We start from the raw sequence: 16,669 nt of genomic DNA on the forward strand, positions 1-16,669 counted from the left end.
AGCGACACCACATAAAGGGCTTTAAAAGAAATGCCGCAGTCGGGCGTCTTAGCGACACCACATAAAGGGCTTTAAGAGAAATGCCACAGTCGGGCGTCTTAGCGACACCACATAAAGGGCTTTAAAAGAAATGCCGCAGTCGGGCGTCTTAGCGACACCACATAAAGGGCTTTAAAAGAAATCACAGTGAATATCCAGGAGGTAGAACCATCCCAGGGATATTCAATAATACTAATAATATCATGGGTTAGTCCACAACAAAAATAATAATCATAAATATCACAAACCACAAGTTGTGTTTCCAGTTCCGGTTTAACAATTTCACCTCTAAAGACCGACACTAAGACCGATGCTTGACTCATCCCAGACTGTAATCCTTAACCATGGGTGTACTCTTGTCAGGACCCCGACTCAATGCCACATCGATCTAGCATGTAACACCTCATATCACTTTGCGGCCTCACGCACGGTATCCCCACGGGTGTCGCCTTACCTTTGCCCGGGACCGTTTGCGCCTTTTGGCACACGTATATGATGGTGTCGCTAGCATCCATATGATAAAGAGCCCGGGCTGACATGGCTAGTCGTAAACCCAAAGTGGCACAAACTTACAGGGACAGGCATCCATGACCCAGCATCGAACGTGTCGGTCATCAGCGAGTGAATCCAGGCTGTAGCCCTGGGCTAACAGGACTCCGGTGAACCGGGCTGTAGCGGGCTAACAGGACTCCGGTATTCATCGCGTGACATTTCCCCGAAGGGACAGACACAGGATAGAAGAAGGACACATGCCGGCCAGCCTAAGTGTTCTGGAGCAGTAGCAAGCTACCAGGGCTCAGTGGAAGCACTAGGAGACATTTCCCGGTAAGAGAGACTACTAAGGATAAACAACTAGATAGTCAGATCCCACACATAGCAATACACATTACACGTACGCATAACATGCAAGTATGTGCTGTACAACATGGCATCACAGCATAACTCAACAACTCATATAGATAAAGGCTCAGAAGAGCCATCATAGCATTTATTACAAACAAGGGTCACATGACCCAACATTCAGAGCAATCAAGCAACAAGCGGAAGAATTACATGTCCGAGTACAGACATCTACAAATGAAAAAGGCTGAAAGCCTGACTATCTACAACATCCGATCAAGATCGTAGCTGAGGTACTAGCTACTAGTCGAAGTCCATGAGAACACTAGTAAGACCGAAGTCTCCGCTGCAAAAACATGAATAAAGCAACATGAGTACAAAGGTACTCAGCAAGACTTACATCAGGTCCTATCATACATGCATTTGTATCAAGAGGGTAATGTGGGGTTTAGTTGCAGCAAGCCAGCTTTGACTCTGTGGCTATCCTGTTCTACGACTACCAGAAACTCTTGAGGTGATATGGCGCACACAAGTCCACTAATCACCACACAATACACTACTATGAATTCATCCCCGTCTCCCTACGAGAAGGCCATCCATAGCACTCACACTTGTCTTGAGCATTTTAGAGTATCCACTTCAAGTTGTCTATGTACCATGTAAGCATCCAAGAAGTCCATAACCGCGGACCCGGCTATTCGAATAGATCATGTTAACCCTGCAGGGGTGTACTTCTTCACACACGCTCTCGCCACTTACCGCCATGTACACGTCATGTATCTCGGCAACCTTCAAGCGGAAGCCTGGCGAGGGTGTCGTCCACGACCTGACTAACCACACAAGACTCTAATCCAGGTTTATCGCCTATTCGGGTTCCATCCGCAAGGAGATCCGGCCGGGGTTTCACTCACGGCCCCAAACGATGTGTGCAGGGTTCCCAAGCCCACCTCGCCGGATGGATCTACGCTTGGTACACCGTGCCACTTGTGCCTAGTCTGTCCCAAGCCCACCTGGCCGGGTGCCACTTGGTAGACTACTAACACTACCTACAAACACCAGAAACTAGTTGCGACTCCTGGACAGAGATCAAGTTGGTTAATAAGTCGAGAGGGCTTGGAGCGCCCGGAGCCCAATGTGTGGTAGTATCGAGTCATTGGACAACCTACATAGAACTCAGTGCTTAAGGACGGTTCCAGTGAGACAACCCACCATGTACTCCTACATGGCCTCTCACCGCTACCTTTACCAAATCGTGTTCACACACTTAACTCTCAGCACCAGAACATATGTAACACTCCAATTCATTCCCAATGAATCAGACCTGACACAACTCTAAGCAATAGCAGGCATAGCATGGTAGAAACACATCAGTGGCTTCAATCAACTCCTACACATGCTAGTGGGTTTCAACTATTTACTGTGGCAATGACAGGTCATGCAGAGGAATGGGTTCAACTACCGCAGCACAAAATAGCAGATGAATCGCTGTTGTCCTAATGCAATAACTGAGAGCAGGAGCGAGAGAGTAGGGTTTTATCGAAATGAACAAGGGGGTTTGCTTGCCTGGTAAAACAACAAGGGAGGCACTGCTTCATAGACAGGTACTCTGGAACGTCTCCGGAGCAGGACCTATCGAGAAGGAACGGTGCCGGAAATCAATACACAAACATATGCAACAATATGATGCATGAACATGGCATGAAGATGTGATGTTGTTTTAGCTAATGCAACTAGTAATCATTTGGTGTGAAGTCCATTTGAACCATAAGCTCAAATGCATCTCCAAAGTAAGCTCTTATATATGCCATAATGTGTTTTCCCATAAACAGCATGTATAAGTTGTTTTGTCATGCATGGAACTAGTACAGATGGAAAGATTGCATTTTTCTGATAATTTTTCATATATAAATCATTTCAATCTGAGCTACGGTTGAATTGATATGAATTTTTGAAGTTTAAACCAATTTCTGGAATTTCCTGAATTATTTTAATTCCAGAAAATATATATTGCGCCAGCATGACGTCAGCACGACGTCAGCAGTCAACTGCGGCTGACTGGGGTCAAACCTGACGTGTGGGGTCCACACGTCAGTGACAGGGGGTTAAACAGGGTTAGATTAACTTAATTAAAGGATTAGGGGGGCACCGGGGCCCACATGTCAGCCTCAGGGGGGGTTAATTAAGCGGTGATTAGCACTAAGCTAATCACCTGACGGACCTTGCCCACATGGCGGGGCTCAGGCGACGGGGCTCGCCGCCGGCGACCTCTGGACGCGGCGGAGTCCGCGCCACAGGCCAAGGGGACGACGTCGGAGAGCACCGGGGCGTAGCCCGGGCTCTCGCGCATCTGGAGGGGCAGGTGGGAGGAGCTGGGGAGGCCGGAGCTCGCCGGAGCAAAGCTCGCGGCGGCGGCCGGAGCTCGGCTTCGATCGGGAACGGGCTGCGGGGCACTAGGGAGGCTGCGAGCGGGTCCGCGCGACTCGCCAGAGTGCACTGAGTGCAACGGCGAGCTCGGCTGCGGCCTGCGGCGGCTGTGGCCACGACGGCGAGGAGCTGCGGCGGTGATGGCTTCGGCCATGGTGGGGAACGGGGCTACGACGCGGGAACGAAGGGAAGAAGAGAGGGGAAACGGGAAGAAGCTCACAGTGGATCCAGCGAAGGTGTCAGCGGGCTCGGGGAAGCACTGGTGCGGCCGGAGCGTCGTCGGCGATCTCGGGCAGCCGGCGATGAAGACGACGAGGGTGGCGACGATGGAGGTCGTCCGGAGGTGCGTGGCTCGACGAGGAGGTGGAGGGGGTCGTGGCGGAGCTCGTGGACTCTACGGAGGGGCGAGGGGACGGCGGGGAGCGCGTCGGTGGTGAGCTGCGGCGGCGGCAGTGCTTCGGGTGCGGGGAGAGGGAGATGTCCAGGGGAGGAGGGAGAGCGAGAGAGAGTGGAAGAGGACCGGGGCGGCGCGTGGCGACGTTCCAGGGCGTCCAGGGCGACGAGGAGGGCGCCAGGCAAGCAGGGAGGCTGGTGGCGTGGCGCGGTGGCGCGCGCGCGCACCGGGCACGCTCCCCTCCCTCTGTCGAGGACGAAGACGACAGAGGAGGAGGCGGGCTGGGCCGCCTGCGGGCTGCTGGGCCGGCCAGGCCGCACAGGAGCTGGGCCGCAGGTAAGTTTCTCCTCTTTATTTCTGTTTTCTATTTTTCTGACATTTGTTTTGATTTAATTAAAATATTAAATCATTTTATTACCTTATGCCAATTTTTGCAGGAGCTAGCTATATTATTCCAGAGCTCCCCAACAGGTGGCATAATTTTTGGAGATATATTAATATATATAACTAATATATTTCCAATGCAAATATTTATCGGTTTAATCCAAATGGCCAAAATTAAATACTTATGAGATCCTAAAAATATTGGTTTGATTTTTATCTCTGCCCAATATTTTCAGAGAGCAACATGAGCATTTTCTTGGACCCTTTTGGAGAAATTTTTATTTGGGTCATTTTCAAAATGATTCTGAGGGTTCCACCAATCCTCATTTCAATATTAAATGGAATTTAAACATGATGCACAAATGACTAGCTAGTCTAGGTCATACCAGACTAGGGATGTGACAACTCGCCCCCACTTGAAAGAATCTCGCCCCGAGATTCAGGGGTCGACGGAGAGAAAGCGGGGTACTCCAGTCGAAGACGATCTTCTCGCTCCCAAGTAGCTTCTCTCTCGGAATGATGAGACCACTGAACTTTGAGAAACTTGATGTTCTGACGTCGAGTGACACGCTCTGCTTGATCAGAATGCGAACCGGGTACTCTCGGTATGTGAGGTTATCTTGGAGATCAAGCGTTTCGTGGTCCACTCCGCGGATGGGATCCGAGAAGCAACGCCTGAGTTGAGAGACGTGGAAGACATCATGAACTCGAGAAAGATGTGGGGGTAGTTCCAATTGGTAGGCAACCTCTCCTCGTTTAGCGAGAATGCGAAAAGGACCAATGTAACGAGGAGCCAACTTGCCCTTGATACCGAAACGATGGGTACCCTTCATGGGAGTAACCCGAAGGTAAGCTTTTTCGCCAACTTCATAAGTCATATCCTTATGATGACGATCATACTGACTCTTTTGACGAGACTGGGCTGTTTTCAAATTCTCACGAATGATGCGAACTTGCTCTTCTGCCTCCTGGATCAAGTCCGGTCCAAAGAATTGTCTTTCACCGGTTTCTGACCAGTTCAAAGGTGTTCGGCATCTTCGTCCATAGAGAACCTCAAAAGGAGCTTTCTTGAGGCTGGATTGATAGCTATTGTTATAAGCAAACTCGGTAAAAGGAAGACATTTCTCCCAATCCATACCAAATGAGATAACACAAGCTCTAAGCATGTCTTCGAGAATTTGATTGACCCGTTCCACCTGACCACTTGACTGAGGGTGGAAAGCGGTACTGAAGGAAAGATGGGTTCCCATGGCAGTTTGGAAACTCTCCCAGAAATGGGAAGTGAAAAGACTGCCGCGGTCTGAATTGATCTCTAGTGGAACACCATGGAGTGATACTATTCGAGAAATGTATAAGTCAGCAAGCTGACTAGCAGTGATACTCTCTCGAAAAGAAAGGAAGTGAGCCACTTTGGAAAGACGATCAACGACTACGAAGATAGCGTTATTCCCTTTCTTGGTCCTGGGAAAACCGGTGATGAAGTCCATACCAACTTTATCCCACTTCCATTCAGGAATAGCTAAAGGCTGAAGGGTGCCAGCAGGTCTTTGATGCTCTGCCTTAACGCGACGACAAACGTCACAGTTAGCAATAAACTGAGCGATTTCTCTCTTCATCCTAGTCCACCAGAACCTCTGGCGTAGGTCCTGATACATCTTAGTACTACCGGGATGAATCGTGAGAGGAGATTCATGCGCCTCCTTAAGAATCAATTGTCGCAGATGTTGATTCTTGGGAACCACCAAGCGATTCTCAAAGAAAACAACACCACGATCATCCATAGAGAAACATCCACCAACTCCCTTCTTAATGTTTCTCTTGATCCAGGAAATTCCTGTGTCTTGCTTTTGAGCTGCGATAATCTGATCCTTAAGATCAGGTTTCGCCACCAGGGTAGAAAGGAATCCGTGAGGAGCAATGTGAAGATTAAGCTTACAGAATTCCTCATGGAGAAGTGGTTGGCCTTGCTGCAACATGAGATTGTTGCAATAGGATTTACGGCTTAGAGCATTAGCCATGACATTGGCTTTGCCTGGGGTGTAGGTAATCCCTAAATCATAATCTATGATCAACTCCAACCAACGTCGTTGCCTAAGGTTCAGATCCGATTGGGTGAAGATATACTTGAGACTCTGGTGATCGGTGTAGATCTCGCAACGTTTACCAAGGAGGTAATGTCGCCAGGTCTTGAGTGCATAGACTACGGCTGCAAGCTCTAGATCATGTGTAGGATAATTATCCTCATGTGGATGCAACTGTCGAGATGCATAGGCAATCACATGACGATCCTGCATAAGAATGCAACCTAGTCCCTGTCGTGAGGCATCACAATAGATAACAAAGTCCTTTGTGAAATCCGGTGGCACAAGTATGGGAGCAGAAGTCAGGCGTCTTTTCAGTTCCTGAAAACTGTGCTCACACTGTGGGGACCACTCGAACTTTTTATCTTTCTTGAGAAGTTCCGTGAGGGGTTTGGCTACTTTGGAGAAGTTTTCAACAAAGCGGCGACAATAGCTGGCTAGACCAAGGAAGCTCCTAACTTGTTTAACGGTTTCAGGTGGAGTCCAATCGAGAACAGCCTGAACTCTCTCGGGATTGACAGCAATGCCCTTACAAGAAATTACGTGGCCTAGGTAGGTCACTTCTGGCAACCAAAATTCACACTTGGAGAACTTGGCATAAAGGCGGTGCTCTCTGAGTTTTTCTAACACAAGTCTAAGATGTTCGGCATGCTCTTCTTCGTTCTTCGAGTAAATAAGAATATCATCGAGGTAGACCACGACGAACTTATCTAAGTACTCCATGAAGATCTAGTTCATCAAGCGGGAGAATGTGGCTGGGGCGTTGGTTAGGCCAAAGGACATGACGGTGTACTCATACTGGCCATAACGAGTGACAAAAGCTGTCTTGGGAATGTCCCCATTTCTGATCTTAATTTGGTGGTATCCTAACCTCAAATCCATCTTGGAGAAGACTGAGGATCCAGCGAGCTGATCATACAGATCGTTGATCCTGGGGAGCGGATATTTGTTCTTTATCGTGACCAAATTAACAGGACGATAATCTACAACCATCCAGTCCGTACCATCCTTCTTCTTGACGAAGAGGACAGGGCAAGCCCAGGGAGAAGAACTAGGACGGATGAAACCCTTTTGCAAGGACTCATCAAGTTGTTTCTTAAGCTCGGCTAGTTCTAAGGGTGCCATCTTGTAGGGTCTCCTAGAGATTGGAGCTGTTCCTGGGACAAGATCTATGACGAACTCTACATCTCTGTCAGGTGGAACACCTGGCAGTTCCTCTGGAAAGACATCCGGAAAGTCACGGACTACCGGGATATCTTCAAGGTCTAGAAGAGGGCTGGCATTAAGAGAATAGAGCTGATGCTTTGCAACTCTAGTGGAGACAGTGACTATCTTGCCAGATGGGTGTGTAAGCTGAACAGATCTTGTGTAACAATCAATCTTGGCATGATGAGCTGTCATCCAGTCCATTCCCAAGATGATGTTAATATCTGAGGACTTGAGGGCTACAAGTGATGCAAGGAATACAAGTCTATCAACAAGGATTTCATTACCATAGCTCATTCTGGTGGTCTGCCATCTAGACCCTGGGGTTTGGATTTCAAGCGGAGTTGGCATATCACAAAATGATATGTCGTGCAAACGAGCATAGCCTTCAGAAATGAAGGAGTGAGATGCTCCAGTATCGAATAGAACTGATGATGGGTGACAATTGACAAGGAGTGTACCAAGAACGACATCCGGATCATCATGAGCGTCTTTGGCTGATACGTGATGCACACGTCCACGTTCAGTGGGGGCTGACTTGACACTGATCATCTTGCGTGATGGCTTAATACAGCCAACTGTCTTCTCGGGCTGGGGTGGAGCATAACTAGTCTGAGAGCAGTCACGTGCATAGTGTCCTGGCTTCCCGCATGTGAAGCAAGTCCCTGAGGTTGGACGTGGACCCGCACTAACAAGCGGTCTACCAGTAGGCCTGGGTGGAACATACGACTGAGCTGGGGGAGGCACCACATGGGATGGCCTCGGTGCATATCCGGAAGGAAGAGCGGAGTTTGGAACCCAAATCCGGCGCTTCTGGGAACTAGAACCAGAGGAAGATCCCAAATCACGGGTGTGCTTACGAGACTCCTCGTAAGTGAGCTGAGTTGTCTCTGCATTGATGGCCTTGTTCACAAGAGCTTGGAATGTATCACAATGATGCAGGTGGAGATCACGATGCAACTTGGGGTTGAGACCCTTCCGGAACCTAGCCTGCTTCTTGGCGTCCGTGGACACCTCTTCTGTGGCATAACGGGCGAGGTTCTCAAACTCTCTACTATAGGCATCAACAGCCATCTTACCCTGGGTGAAACTACAGAACTCTTCTCTCTTGCAATCGATGAGGGCTTCAGGAATGTGATGCTCGCGAAAAGCCTCAACGAAATCCCTCCAGGTGGGAGTCTGGTCAGCTGGAAGCATAGCCTCATAGTTCTGCCACCAAAGACTAGCAGGACCTTCCAGGTGATATGTGGCATAGGTGACCTTGTCATCTTCAGCTACGCTCGCGGAACACAGCTTATGAGTGATGCTACGGAGCCAGTCATCTGCATCGAGTGGCTCGATGGAATGATGAAAGATGGGTGGGTGCAAGCGGATAAAGTCATGAATGGTCACAGATCCTTTGAACTGATGTGCGGTGTTCTCCTCGATACGTGCCAACAAGCGGTTGGACTCACACTTGCTCCTCTCCATTTCTAACATGAACTCTGCCAACGAAGGCTGGTCGGGAGGATCCTCATCCCTACCATCTCACTGGTTCTGGCTACGAACAAAAGAACTTGATGACATCCTGGTAAAACGAAACCAAAGACGGAATCAGCATCAACTATGGACTGTAGAATGTAGGACAAGGAATTAGTATCTCTCGAACTCCTAGGGAAATTCCGGCAGCATAATGGCAGTAAAATGCTCAGAATGAGACATCCTGCTAAAAATGGGGTGGTAACATACTCATCAACATTACTCAAGGTTCTGAAATCGAACTAAACAGGCTACACCGGAAATACTCGAAACTGGGGGTAAGAATCTGATCAACCAATCCTATGGGACTACGGAGTAGTAACACGTGATCCTGATAGACGGAAGAGAAAGCCTAGTTCCTTAACCCCGTCGGAAAGATAGGATGACTCAGATCAGAAGGCCATGAGGTAAAGGAGTAAAAAGAGCCTTACGTTCCTTCCCACAATCAATTCCCTTATATAACTAAAGAATTTCTAGACTCAACTTCGACCGGTTTGGCTTGGTAATCCTACAGGCAGTCAGGCTTTGATACCAAGGCTGTCAGGACCCCGACTCAATGCCACATCGATCTAGCATGTAACACCTCATTACACTTTGCGGCCTCACGCACGGTATCCCCACGGGTGTCGCCTTACCTTTGCCCGGGACCGTTTGCGCCTTTTGGCACACGTATATGATGGTGTCGCTAGCATCCATATGATAAAGAACCCGGGCTGACATGGCTAGTCGTAAACCCAAAGTGGCACAAACTTACAGGGACAGGCATCCATGACCCAGCATCGAATGTGTCGGTCATCAGCGAGTGAATCCAGGCTGTAGCCCTGGGCTAACAGGACTCTGGTGAACCGGGCTGTAGCGGGCTAACAGGACTCCGGTATTCATCGCGTGACATTTCCCCGAAGGGATAGACACAGGATCGAAGAAGGACACATGCCGGCCAGCCTAAGTGTTCCGGAGCAGTAGCAAGCTACCAGGGCTCAGTGGAAGCACTAGGAGACATTTCCCGGTAAGAGAGACTACTAAGAATAAACAACTAGATAGTCAGATCCCACACATAGCAATACACATTACACGTACGCATAACATGCAAGTATGTGTTGTACAACATGGCATCACAGCATAACTCAACAACTCATATAGATAAAGGCTCAGAAGAGCCATCATAGCATTTATTACAAACAAGGGTCACATGACCCAACATTCAGAGCAATCAAGCAACAAGCGGAAGCATTACATGTCCGAGTACAGACATCTACAAATGAAAAAGGCTGAAAGCCTGACTATCTACAACATCCGATCAAGATCGTAGCTGAGGTACTAGCTACTAGTCGAAGTCCATGAGAACACTAGTAAGACCGAAGTCTCCGCTGCAAAAACATGAATAAAGCAACATGAGTACAAAGGTACTCAGCAAGACTTACATCAGGTCCTATCATACATGCATTTGTATCAAGGGTAATGTGGGGTTTAGTTGCAGCAAGCCAGCTTTGACTCTGTGGCTATCCTGTTCTACGACTACCAGAAACTCTTGAGGTGATATGGCGCACACGAGTCCACTAATCACCACACAATACACTACTATGGATTCATCCCCGTCTCCCTACGAGAAGGCCATCCATAGCACTCACACTTGTCTTGAGCATTTTAGAGTATCCACTTCAAGTTGTCTATGTACCATGTAAGCATCCAAGAAGTCCATAACCGCGGACCCGGCTATTCGAATAGATCATGTTAACCCTGCAGGGGTGTACTTCTTCACACACGCTCTCGCCACTTACCGCCATGTGCACGTCATGTATCTCGGCAACCTTCAAGCGGAAGCCTGGCGAGGGTGTCGGCCACGACCTGACTAACCACACAAGACTCTAATCCAGGTTTATCGCCTATTCGGGTTCCATCCGCAAGGAGATCCGGCCGGGGTTTCACTCACGGCCCCAAACGATGTGTGCAGGGTTCCCAAGCCCACCTCGCCGGATGGATCTACGCTTGGTACACCGTGCCACTTGTGCCTAGTCTGTCCCAAGCCCACCTGGCCGGGTGCCACTTGGTAGACTACTAACACTACCTACAAACACCAGAAACTAGTTGCGACTCCTGGACAGAGATCAAGTTGGTTAATAAGTCGAGAGGGCTTGGAGCGCCCGGAGCCCAATGTGTGGTAGTATCGAGTCATTGGACAACATACATAGAATTCAGTGCTTAAGGACGGTTCTAGTGAGACAACCCACCATGTACTCCTACATGGCCTCTCACCGCTATCTTTACCAAATCGTGTTCACACACTTAACTCTCAGCACCAGAACATATCGTAACACTCCAATTCATTCCCAATGAATCAGACCTGACACAACTCTAAGCAATAGCAGGCATAGCATGGTAGAAACACATCAGTGGCTTCAATCAACTCCTACACATGCTAGTGGGTTTCAACTATTTACTATGGCAATGACAGGTCATGCAGAGGAATGGGTTCAACTACCGCAACACAAAATAGAAGATGAATCGCTGTTGTCATAATGCAATAACTGAGAGCAGGAGCGAGAGAGTAGGGTTTTATCGAAATGAACAAGGGGGTTTGCTTGCCTGGTAAAACAACAAGGGAGGCACTGCTTCATAGACAGGTACTCTGGAACGTCTCCGGAGCAGGACCTATCGAGAAGGAACGGTGCCGGAAATCAATACACAAACATATGCAACAATATGATGCATGCACATGGCATGAAGATGTGATGTTGTTTGAGCTAATGCAACTAGTAATCATTTGGTGTGAAGTCCATTTGAACCATAAGCTCAAATGCATCTCCAAAGTAAGCTCTTATATATGCCATAATGTGTTTTCCCATAAACAGCATGTATAAGTTGGTTTGTCATGCATGGAACTAGTACAGATGGAAAGATTGCATTTTTCTGATAATTTTTCATATATAAATCATTTCAATCTGAGCTACGGTTGAATTGATATGAATTTTTGAAGTTTAAACCAATTTCTGGAATTTCCTGAATTATTTTAATTCCAGAAAATATATATTGCGCCAGCATGACGTCAGCACGACGTCAGCAGTCAACTGCGGCTGACTGGGGTCAAACCTGACGTGTGGGGTCCACACGTCAGTGACAGGGGGTTAAACAGGGTTAGATTAATTTAATTAAAGGATTAGGGGGGCACCGGGGCCCACATGTCAGCCGCAGGGGGGGTTAATTAAGCGGTGATTAGCACTAAGCTAATCATCTAACGGACCGGGCCCACATGGCGGGGCTCAGGCGAGGGGGCTCGCCGCCGGCGACCTCTGGACACGGCGGAGTCCGCGCCACAGGCCACGGGGACGGCGTCGGAGAGCACCGGGCGTAGCCCGGGCTCTCGCGCATCTGGAGGGGCAGGTGGGAGGAGCTGGGGAGGCCGGAGCTCGCCGGAGCAAAGCTCGCGGCGGCGGCCGGAGCTCGGCTTCGATCGGGAACGGGCTGCGGGGCACTAGGGAGGCTGCGAGCGGGTCCGCGCGACTCGCCAGAGTGCACTGAGTGCAACGGCGAGCTCGGCTGCGGCCTGCGGCGGCTGTGGCCACGACGGCGAGGAGCTGCGGCGGCGATGGCTTCGTCCATGGTGGGGAACGGGGCTACGGGGTGGGAACGAAGGGAAGAAGAGAGGGGAAACGGGAAGAAGCTCACGGTGGATCCAGCGAAGGCGTCAGCGGGCTCGGGGAAGCACTGGTGCGGCCGGAGCGTCGTCGGCGATCTCGGGCAGCCGGCGATGAAGACGACGAGGGTGGCGATGATGGAGGCCGTCCGGAGGTGCGTGGCTCGACGAGGAGGTGGAGGGGGTCGTGGCGGAGCTCGTGGACTCTACGGAGGGGCGAGGGGACGGCGGGGAGCGCGTCGGTGGTGAGCTGCGGCGGCGGCAGTGCTTCGGGTGCGGGGAGAGGGAGATGTCCAAGGGAGGAGGGAGAGCGAGAGAGAGTGGAAGAGGACCGGGGCGGCGCGTGGCGACGTTCCAGGGCGTCCAGGGCGACGAGGAGGGCGCCAGGCAAGCAGGGAGGCTGGTGGCGTGGCGCGGTGGCGCGCGCGCGCACCGGGCACGCTCCCCTCCCTCTGTCGAGGACGAAGACGACAGAGGAGGAGGCGGGCTGGGCCGCCTGCTGGCTGCTGGGCCGGCCAGGCCGCACAGGAGCTGGGCCGCAGGTAAGTTTCTCCTCTTTATTTCTGTTTTCTATTTTTCTGACATTTGTTTTGATTTAATTAAAATATTAAATCATTTTATTACCTTATGCCAATTTTTGCAGGAGCTAGCTATATTATTCCAGAGCTCCCCAACAGGTGGCATAATTTTTGGAGATATATTAATATATATAACTAATATATTTCCAATGCAAATATTTATCGGTTTAATCCAAATGGCCAAAATTAAATACTTATGAGATCCTAAAAATATTGGTTTGATTTTTATCTCTGCCCAATATTTTCAGAGAGCAACATGAGCATTTTCTTGGACCCTTTTGGAGAAATTTTTATTTGGGTCATTTTCAAAATGATTCTGAGGGTTCCACCAATCCTCATTTCAATATTAAATGGAATTTAAACATGATGCACAAATGACTAGCTAGTCTAGGTCATACCAGACTAGGGATGTGACAACTCTTTACCCACAAGTAACGGATTCCTTTAGTCCTCAAGACTAATTCCATCTATGGTCTTTTAGTTGAAAACACACCTAACTTGCACACACCAGCTCAACTCACATGTGCCTGGAATCACCCACGACACCTGTCAAGCAAAACTCTAAGTGGGGAGGCTACAACCTCGACGTAACATGGGATCACAAAATTTATACCGCGCGCAAACTGGGGAGCTACCCCCTTCGGCTACAACCGAAACACCCATGCTCCCGGACCCGGTGGCATGACTACCGGATGCCTCCAGTATCTTCCACCATGGCCTCTCTGTACGGTGTGTGCTAGGAAAGGGGTTGACAACTTACTGAACCGTACCCTACTTGTTGTAGAGACGAGTGGTAGTACGAAGCAAGTATGGGGTTACTGGCACAAGACTCGATCTACGGTCGACTCAGGAGGTTCAAATATTTCCTGCAAGATTAGCAGAACAATACATATACATCAACCAACAGATAGAAACACCACGCGACATACCCCCTCATGCCATACCGGACACGACCGTCTCGACGGAGGACTAGGGACAAGACCGTGTCTACCCAAGACAGAGGCCTTCCCGGCTTCCTTTCTGGTATGCATAAAAGGCGTATGACGGTGATTTCCATCACAAATCATGTCAACTCCATCAGCATAAAAATCATAATTCTTCACTCATGAGCAGGACCACATCCTCACATAAAATGACGTATGCTCATGTCGGGGTGGTGTTGTCACCGAGTCAAACAACACACATAAAAATTTCACCAGGGTTCAGAATGCTTGCTTTCAGGTCATGGGAAAGCAGGGTGCATTCCAAAACATCTTGAAATCATCAAAAATCCTATTTGAAAGAATATATATGAATTAACACACAAAAACAAAACAGCACAAAAAGTTGTTTTGAAATTTTTTCAAATAAATCTTAAAATAAACTAGACAATATTTGAGAGAGGTAGGAAAAAGAATTAATTTATTTGGAGTTGTATTTAATAAGATACAGCCGGTCAAAGTTTGGTCAAAAATCTGTTATTTAAATAAAAACAGAAAAGAAAACGTTTCGAATATGCACGTACACGTCGAAGGCGTAATATGGAAATGCGCTTCCACTTAACCCACATGGACTGGGGCGGGGTCACTGACAGTGGGTCCAGGGGGCCCACTGGTCAGGTTTGACCAATCCATCCCTCCTTCTTCTTCCTTCGCCCGAACAGAGGCGAGGCGACGGCGATCGACGCCGGCGAATGGCTGCTCCCCGCGGGCTCCAGAGAGTCGAGGTGGATTCGCAAGACCGGGGCGGTCCTCCCGGTGGTCGCTGGGTCGGCGGGGGTGGAGGGAGTCGCCGACGCTGAGCTTCGCGGCGGAGGAGGCCTCGGGAGCAAAGTGTTTTTGTGGCCGCGGTGGTTCCCGATCAAAATCGAGTAGGAGGAAAGGTTCACGGGAGGAAGAGAAGGCTCCTGGTGGAGAGAGTGGAGAGGGGGAGGCCCTGATGGTGCCGGAGTGGCTGGGGCAGTGGCAGCGGCAGGAGTTGCCGGAGACAGGGAAGAGAACCTCTCCGGGTCGATTGCGGGCTAGGGGAGCGCCATTGGGGTGACCTGAGGCTGCCTGTGTGCGGGAACGGGCTCGGGGCTCCCTTAAATAGGTGAGTCGAGGTGGTTCGGCGGCGGCCGCAGATAAGGGCGCCGGCGACCGTCTTCTGTAGTTGCAGGGCATCGTGGCGAGGCTGGGGATGGCGGCAGGAGCTAGCGGACGGGCGAGCTGGCGAGCGGAGATGGCTTGGGCGGCGCTGGCTAGCGCAGGAGCTGTCGGGCGGCGGTGGCGGCTAGCGGCTGGCCTGCGGAGACGTGGCGAGAGCTGCGGGGCTCGTGGGGTGCAGCAGGGGACACGGCGTGCTGGCTGCGGTCGGTCACGGGCCGGAGTGAGTGTGGGGCGTGACGCGGCGGCTCGGGCGCACGTGCGTGCCAAACGCACGCTCTGGGCGCGCCCAGAGCACGCACGGAACGTGCTCGATGAAATGCTATGGCATGCTAGAGGGTTCCAAACTACAAGAGGGTTAGCAGAGTGGGGTTATAGGCTAGGGCAGATCCATGGGACATGCTGAATAGGTCAGGGGCTCAAGTTCACAATGTAAACTTGAAGTCATGCCAAATCTGGCTATGCATTCAGGGTGTTTGACAAAATGCCAAGGGCACCTAGGTAGTTCTTGGGGTGACCAAATCTCCCAGAGTGGGGTCTCTTTAGAAGAAAGAGAGGGTGGTGAGGTTAGTTTGCCAAAAGGAGAAACTTGCTAGTGCAAGTTTTACAAAACTACAATTCTAGACAGGGAGAAGATGGCATCATTACATGGACCAAAAGTGTTCCAAAGAGTGCAAGCTCCTGGACTTAGGGGTTTTGCAGGGTTGACTACAAGGATGAGAAAGCACAAGGTCACTTGAGCAAGAATGAATGGGGTTGCAGTAGAAAACACAAGTCTGGTCCAGAATGAAAAAGAGGTTGGTGCACTAAATTTTTCCAAAGAACAACACTATGTTTTTGCATAAAGTTGGATGGCCTGCTACCAGTGACATCCCATAAATTTGGTGGAGGCTCTAGGGGGATATTTAATTAGGCTATAGTGCAAAAGTGTCCACTGGAACAGATTTGAAAAACAGGTGTAACCTTCAAAATATGCAATGAAATAAATATATTATTGCACAAAAGTGATTTAGGGGCATCACATGACATCTCCAAATTTTGGTTGGATTTTTAGTTAAAGTTATCAAATGGTTGTAGTTCAAACAGAGCTCCAAAACTTAAAGCAAGTCATTTTAATGATTATAGCTCAGGGTGGAATAATTTAATAAATAAATCCACTGATTAAGAAAATGTTATACAGAGAGCATAGAAGTACAATATATTTTAGAAAGCTCCACTTGGGAAAAACTCCTTAATATTAAAAGAAAGGTTCTGAAATCAACAGAAATATTCTTGCAGGCAAATTTTTTAATTCTTTTATTATCAAAAATCTGGTTAAATTCTTGGGGTGTTACAGCTTGTAGAGAAGACGCGGTCCTCTGGCGTGTTCGGCTCCCCCGCATGTTGAAGCACGCAGCTGATGCTTGGTTGATTGTCTGACCGGCGCCGACTGACGCCCCACTCTCTCCTTC

The sequence above is a fragment of the Triticum dicoccoides genome, chromosome 4B (assembly GCF_002162155.2).
Source record: "Triticum dicoccoides isolate Atlit2015 ecotype Zavitan chromosome 4B, WEW_v2.0, whole genome shotgun sequence".
Lineage (NCBI taxonomy): Eukaryota > Viridiplantae > Streptophyta > Magnoliopsida > Poales > Poaceae > Triticum > Triticum dicoccoides.